Genomic DNA, 8,045 nt, shown 5'->3' with positions numbered 1-8,045 from the left:
CAATAGAGGCCCCGGTTCCCCCCGCTTCTCCCTCAACGGGCCCGGCCCCGCCCCCGGGACTGCGCGAGGCTTGGGCGGGAGGAGGCGGAGGGCGCGTCTCTCGCGCTCCGAGCGCGGGGCTGGCTTGGGGGCTGCTGGCCCTTCTTGGACCCCCGTCGCTGCGCACCGAGGTGGAAGCCCGCCGCGGCCGGAGCCCTCCTGGGACCCGTGGTCGCCCTCAGTCAGCGGGACTGCTCCCGGGACCGCGACAGGGCGGGGCAGGGCGCTCCAGCGTTAAACAACGAGCCCAGGCGCCGAAGGGAAAAGGCCTCTGAGATGGTCGGGTTTTTTGCCTGGGCGCGGTGGCTCACGCCTGTAATCCCAGCACTTTGGAAGGCCGAGGCGGGCGGATCTCCTGAGGTCGGGAGTTCGAGACCAGCGTGGCCAACGTGGTGAAACCCCGTTTCTACTAAAAAATACAAAAATTAGCCGGGCGTGGTGGCAGACGCCTTAATCCCAGCTACTTGGGAGGCAGAGGCAGGAGAATCGTTTGAACCCGGGAGGCGGAGGTTGCAGTGAGCCGAGATCAAGCCATTGCACTCAAACCTGGGGGACAAGAGCGAGACTTCTCTCAAAAAAAAAAAAAAAGTTTTCTTTTTCTTTCTTTTTTTTTTTTTTGACACAGTCTCACTCTGTCGCCCAGGCTGGAGTGCAGTGGCGGGATCTCGGCTCACTGCAGCCTATGTCTCTTGACAGTCCACAGGTTAAAGCGATTTTCCTGCCTCAGCCTCCCGAGTAGCTGGGATTACAGGCGCCCCCCACCAAGGCTGGCTAACTTTTGTGTTTTTAGTACAGAAGGGGTTTCACCGTGTTGGCCAGGCTGGTCTCGAACTCCTGACCTCAAATGACCCACCTCTGCCTCCCAAAGTGCTGGGATTCCAGGCGTGAGCCACCGCGCCGGGACACAAGACTCTTAAGTTTTAAGGTCTCATTCTTCAGTCAGGTTTTCCCCGTTCTCGCGTCTTCGGCCAATTTTTTTTTTTTTTTTTGAGTCAATTTGTACAGACATCTTTAATTAGCAATATGTTTAAATAGTTACAAGCCTTTCCTTCTTTTCTTGTGACAGTTTGAGTTGAATTTCTATCATTTGCAACCTGTCACTGTAAGGCACAAACATGATCACGCAAGATGCGACAGTAGATTTAAGCCAGTTGTTTTTAAGTTTGTGTTTAAGGAGAAACTAACACTGAAAACGGACTCGTTGACGGAGGAAAAGGTGGAATGCAGCCTCTGGTGCTGTTTGAGCGATCCCTCTCCCCCGGGCCTGGCCGCGCGCTGCTGTGTTCTGGAAAGGCTCATTGTACCGTCGAGGCGGCAGGTAAGAGTCCTGTACAGGTGTCTGCCCGCTTTTCCTTTTAGGCTTCTGTGTCAGCTGGTTTTCCCCTGTAGACTGTGTCCCTGACCTCCACCCCTTAACCCTATCCAATCTGTCTTTACATGTCTGACCATCAAGGCTCTCCTGGGTCATATTCAGTTCATGTTGATAATTTCCCTTCCTCCCCTCTTTGGTCCTCACTTTTTGCTTTGGTCATATTATGCTATATTCTGTAAGCCTTTTTAATTTTTTTTTATAGTGGCAGGGGAAAATATTTTATAATTATGCTTTGTGCTTTTTATCTTCCAGTCAGTAAATGCTTGGTAAATATTTGTTTTATTGAGTATATGACCCTATTCTAGCTATATTGTGCTTGAACAAAAATCTTAACTGCCTTGTAGGTTAACTGCTAAGAATTTGTCAAAAGTGCAGAGCTACATCAAGAACTTGTCACAGATCGTTCAAAAAGGTCTCTGAGGGCTTGATGGAAGTCTGTAAATTGGTTTCATATGAAAGAGAGTGTAAGAAGTGAAAATGTAAAGCATGACTGGAGAGCCAGAGAGATAAAGCAAGGGTCCCTTTCTCCTTTGTAACAGTATTATGTGATCTCTTTTAGAAATCATTCTGAAAGACAATGCCAACTCGGAACCTAGGAAACCATTCAGTGGGTTTCTGCAGGTTAGGTGGTTCAACTCCTCATCAGCACCTTTGTTTTCTCTGCCTCAGTTTGCTTCAATGATGTTCTCAGTAGCTGTAATTGCTGTCTGTCTTTGAATACTTAAGCATCTTTTTTTAGCTCACAGGGGTATATGTGCATTTTTATTTAACCAAGTGTTAGAATTTTTACTCTGCTGTTGTGGGCTCAGGGTTAGCTACTTTGGTTGTTTAGTTGTAAAATGATTAGCAGGGAAAACCGTGTGTGTGTGTGTGTGTGTGTGTGTGCGTGTGTGTGTGTGTGTGTCTGTAAGTTTCTTTTGTTGTCAGAGCACTTAGAATTTTATTTTATATGGTAATTCTGTCAGTTTACCTTATTCTCCACCCATTTATTGAACAGCAAAATATGAAAGTAGTATGTCCCATAACTAGCTTTCAGAAGAATTATAACTGCTGTATATCTGAACTTTCTCTTCTCTTCTCTTCTCTTCTCTTCTCTTCTCTTCTCTTCTCTTCTCTTCTCTTCTCTTCTCTTCTCTTCTCTTCTCTTCCCTTCCCTTCCCTCCCCTCCCCTCCCCTTCCCTTCCCTTCCCTTCTCTCTCTTTTCTTTTCTTTTTTCTTTTATGACAGATTCTCACTCTGTCACCCAGGCTGGAGTGCAGTGGCATGATCTCATCTCACTGCAACCTCTGCCGCCCAGGTTCAAGCGATTCTCCTGCCTCAGCCTCCTGAGTAGCTGGGATTACAGGCACCTGCCACCCCACCTGGCTAAGTTTTATAGTTTTGGTAGAGACGGGGTTCACCATCTTGGCCAGGCTGGTTTTGAACTCCTGACCTCGTGATCCACCTGCCTCGGCCTCCTAAAATGCTGGGATTACAGGCGTGAGCCACTGTGCCTGGCTGAATTTTCAAGAAGTTTGTGCATCAATTTTCAAAAAATTATGGTATCAAAAGAGAGCTGTGTCCTATATTTGGAAAGATACAAAAACTGAACATTCTGGCAGGCAGTTTTGCTTGTTGTTGCTTGAGATAGAGCCACACATTGGTCTCAGTGGATTTATGGAGAAAAATGGATACAGAAAGTTAATTCTAAATAAGACCAAAAAATCCTTTTCTTGAGCAATGACAGGTAAAGAGGTTGTCTTGGTTAACCTTGAAATGTGTTGCCCTTGATCAAGACAGTTTTATGGTGGGGATGGTAGTGGTGATAAACTTGTTTGAAATTTGTCCACTTATAGTAACCTTTGTGGTAGCTGTCACAGACAACTTCATCCTTACAGGCCTTAAAATTGCTATAAAACTAATAGAATGGAGGAGAAACAAGGGACCTGAATAATTAGATGCTTAGATAATTGTAATGTGTTTTCATCACCGGTGAAAAACAGCAGTGTTAGAAGCACTTAAACATTCTATGTAAGGAACAGTGCCTGAATTTATATTGTGATTTTTGAGCACAATTCGCTGTTTAAAAACTGGCATATTTTAGGTCATATTTTGAAGACAAATAGAAAACTTATCTTTTCAAGGTGGATATAAAGCTTAACCTTATCAAAATTACAAAATTTAAAGCATATTATTGAAAAATATTAATGCATAGGTTTAAATATTGGTCATCATTTTAGATGTCTTTCAAAATAGATTGTCTCATAAATATTAAACTGAACAAACTTTGAACATGTTGTAGAGTTTGTGCTGAAGGTTAAGTTTCTTGTGGTGGTGGATCTTTTATCATATGGATAACAAAACCTTCTTATTTTAAGAAATTTAGAAAATTTTTAGGCAAAACCAGAAAATACTACCGATAATTCTATGACTCAGAAGGTACTACTATCAGAATTTTGTATTTTTCCAGTCATCTGCTCATTTCTTTTCTCCTATATATGTATATGTTCCCTCTCCCTTGAAAAATCAGTTTTTTTTTTGTAATCTGCTTTTTCACTCAACAATATTGTAGATCCGTGTCATAACTTACTCCTCTACAGTGGCTTCAGTTATTATGGGCTTTCTGTTGGATGACTATACCATCTAGTCAGTCATGTTTCCTGGTACTGAATACATAGGGGTGTGTGTGTGTGTGTGTGCGTGTGTGTGTGTGTGTGTGTGTATTTTTTTCTACCTTAACTAATGCTTTAGACATCAATAGGTAGAGTTGAATCCTTGAAACCTTCCAAGGGGTAGCTTTCAGTTCTGATTGCTGAATTGGTTTCTAGAGATGGAACAAATTATATTGTATGGAAAGTTTTTTTTTTTTTTTTGAGATGAAGTCTCGCTCTTGTCACCCAGGCTGGAGTGCAATGGTGTGATCTCAGCTCACTGCAACCTCTGCCTCCTGGGCTCAAGCGATTCTCCTGCCTCAGTCTCCCAAGTAGCTGGGATTACAGGTGCCTGCCACCACACCCAGCTAATTTTTGTAGTTTTAGTAGAGGTGGGGTTTCACCATGTTGGCCAGACTGGTCTTGAACTCCTGACCTCAGGTGATCCACCTGCTTTGGCCTCCCAAAATGCTGGGATTACAGGTGTGAGCCACCATGCCCAGCCTTTTTTTCTTCTAGGTACCAGCTTGTATTTATCAGTTTGGTAAAAATGTTAGAAAGTGTGCAACAAAATGGGCAGTCTCACAGTCGTGGCACAAAGTATAATTATCTTTGACTTTCTAGAAAGCAGTTTGGCTTTCTAGAAACTTGCCTAACCTCTCCCCATTTAGGCAAGATGAATTCTGACTATCCCAACGTGGCCAACCTTGTCCCTGTGATTCCAGCTCTCCCAGAAAGAGAGGTCTAGTCTCAGGGAAAACCCAGATTTTCTTGGCTTAGCCCACCTTGACAGCTAATCACTGGAAATGGGGTGGGTTGGTTAGGTTTTGTGCCAAGAGAGGGAGGTGGAAAGATGGGAGGGAGGTAGCAAAACTGGCCTCAATGGAACTCTGTAAGTTAATACGGAATGGCAAAGGGATGTTTCTTCCAATGAAGAAATTCTAGGGAAGGAAGGAAAATGGAGGGGAAGGCAGCAGTTCTCAAAATTTTGGAATCAGGACTCCTTTACAGTCTTAAAAATATATTGAGGGCCCAAGGAGCTTTGGTTTAGGTAGGTTATATCTATTGGTATTTATCGCTAGAAATTAAATCAAATATTTAAACTATTCTTTAAAAGCTCACCACATATTGTTATAAATGCTTTTATGAAAACATTTCTAAACCCAAAATAGCACAATCTTACATTTTTTTGCAAATTTCTTTGATGTTTGGTATGTCATTTTCATCTGCATTCAATTTATTGTGTGATATTTGCTTGAAAAAAATGTGAACAATGTCCAATCTCATACAGATAGCCATTTTAGATCATTGTGGAGATATATATATATATGTATTTTTTAAATTTTTTTTGAGGTGGGGTCTTGCTCTGTTGCCCAGGCTGGAATGCAGTGGTGTGATCACAGCTCACTGCAGCCTTAGTTTCCGGGGACTCAGGTGATCCTCCCACCTCAGCCTCCAGAGTAGTTGGGACTACAGGTGTGTATCACCATACCTGGCTAACTTTTTGTATCTTTTTGTAGAGACAGGGTTTTGCCATGTTGCCTAGGCTTCTTTTTTGATACTCCATCAAAACTTGGTTTTTCTTGAACTTTGGATCTTTTATCCTTGCATGATATTATAACATCATGCATTGGTCATTTAGAAAATAATGGTTCACTGAGATCTTCTACATGTCGATACATTTGATTATACAGTATCAAAATACATTTATCAACGTCACCAATCTCATCAGAATACTTCTGGAAAGCTATGGTGGATATAAGTTTTCTAAAATTCTAATTTTTTCTAAAATTCTAATTGAATTTTATTATTAGCAATTTTATTATTGAATTTTATTATGGCCTGTCTGTTGTTTTTCTTGAAATGACAGAATCTCATTTTTTGAGAAAATGTCTCCCAAAAACCCAAGTTGAAATAACATTGTTTGTCAGTCATCCTTTCAAGTAAAAATGGTATTCCATTAAAGTGGTTAATTCACTTCACGACTTAGTCACACGAGGGTTTTTTCTCAGGATTCTGCAGAAATGCTCATGTGTACTTCCCGTTTCATCACTGGAAATATTAACAAGACGTATTCAAGGATGAAGATGTAGTAACATTTTCACTGCTTCATCATAGACACACAAGGGTTTTTTCTCAGGATTCTGCAGGAATGCTCATGTGTACTTCCCGTTTCATCACTGGAAATATTAAAGAGACATGTTCAAGGATGAAGATGTAGTAACATTTTCACTGCTTCATCATAGACATTCTTTTTATTTTTGAGACAGGGCCTTGTTCTCTCACCCATGCTGGAGGGCGGTAGCATGATCACAGCTCACTGTAGCCTCCACCTTCTGGGCTCAATCCTCCTGCCTCAGCCTTCCAAGTAGCTGGGAGTACAGGTATGCAACCACCATGTCCAGCTAAATTTTGTACTTTTTATAGAGATGGGGTTTCACCATGTTGGCCAGGCTGGTCTCAAACTCCTGACCTCAAGTGATCCACCTGCCTCGGCTTCCCAAAGTGCTGGGATTACAGGCATGAGACACCATGCCCGGCCTGCCCTTCCTTTTTAAACCTTTCCTGTGCATAGTGAAGAATACCATGACTACTAAGTTTTGTGTTACTGCCTTTGTGCTAAAGTACCAGCATTTTTACCCACTATTGTATTTGCACCCTTACAGCAAATGTCACCATGTTAGTATTCCTGTTAAAATAGTTTGGACCTGGGCGTCTGAGGGCCCCACTTTGGGAACCATTGAAATAGGTACTTAAACCTACTATATATCATATCTTTTCATCTACAAGATTTTTAAAAACATGATTTCAGTTAATTTTTTTTGTAATTTTTACAATATGGTTTTGAGGGGTTTCAGTCCAGAGCAACAACATGTATTTTATTTTGCTTATGCTGAAGTTTACTAGACAAATACTAACCTAATAGAATGAGGTCCTAAATCTTTTTTTGCAGTTTCTTTAGCCAAAAAAAAAAAAAACCCCAAAACTAAAAACATAAAAATGGTCCATAGGGTGTATTCCCAGTGTATGCTGAAGAATTTGAAGAAGAAAATGCAGTACTCAGTAAGTGGTGTTCTTTATGAATAGGATTAATTCCGAAGAGTTTCTTTTAGCCTGTAAAGAGATTTGGGACATAGTAAGAGAGGAATGAGAAGAATGAGAATAGTAAAATAAACCATTATTGAAGAGATACACTGTTAATGATGTCCTCCTTCCATACAACTTGTTTTTTTTCTTTTCTTTTCTTTCTTTTTTTTTTTTTTTTTGAGACAGAGTCTTGCTCTGTCACCAGGCTGAAGTGCAGTGGCGCAGTCTCAGCTCACCGCAACCTCCGCCTCCCTGGTTCAAGCAATTCCCCTGCGTCAGACTCCTGAGTAGCTGGGACTACAGGCACGTGCCACCATGCCTGGCTAATTTTTATATTTTATTTTAGTAGAGACAGGGTTTCACCAGGTTGGCCAGGATGGTCTCAATCTCCTGACCTCATGATCCACCCACCTCGGCCTCCCAAAGTGCTGGGATCACAGGTGTGAGCCACTGCTCCCGGCCAACTTATTTTTCTTAAAAGAACCTTTAGTAAATATTTGGCTTCTGTGGCTTCAGCTATAATTCAGATTACTGTTTTCAAAGCAGTGTTTCCTAAAGTTGTTTGTGTGAAATTGTTTTCCATGACTTGAACCTAGTTGTTCTGAAGCTAATATATAATAATAATGGCTTCCCCCCAATTTATAATAGAAAACAGTACAAAGTAACAGACTATTAGATGGGGGATGGAAGGAGAAGGACAAGGGTTGAAAAAATATTGCATGCTATGTTCACCATCTGGTTAATGGATACATTTGTACCCCAAATCTGAGCATCAAGCAGTATCCCATGTAACAAACCTGCATATGTACCCACTAAATCTAAAATAGATGCTGAAGAAAAAGTTCTTCCGTGTCAGCAATAATTGAATAGAAGGTGTAAAACTGTAATAAAAATTCAGACACTACAAAGTATCTTGT

The 8,045-nt window shown here is 41.6% G+C and overlaps 1 pseudogene across 1 annotated transcript; it reads left to right on the top strand.

Annotated features, from left to right (window-relative positions):
• Positions 1-50: 50 nt before the first annotated feature.
• UBE2Q2P13 (uncharacterized) lies at positions 51-6,425 on the top strand (annotated as a pseudogene). Its single transcript, XR_009209567.1, has 3 exons — positions 51-170; positions 1,202-1,357; positions 6,312-6,425. The product of XR_009209567.1 is annotated as an uncharacterized UBE2Q2P13 (transcript).
• The last annotated feature ends 1,620 nt before the right edge of the window (positions 6,426-8,045 follow it).

The sequence above is a fragment of the Hylobates moloch genome, unplaced genomic scaffold, assembly GCF_009828535.3.
Source record: "Hylobates moloch isolate HMO894 unplaced genomic scaffold, HMol_V3 SCAFFOLD_14, whole genome shotgun sequence".
Classification (NCBI taxonomy): Eukaryota; Metazoa; Chordata; class Mammalia; order Primates; family Hylobatidae; genus Hylobates; species Hylobates moloch.
This window is presented reverse-complemented; position numbering and strand designations above follow the sequence as displayed.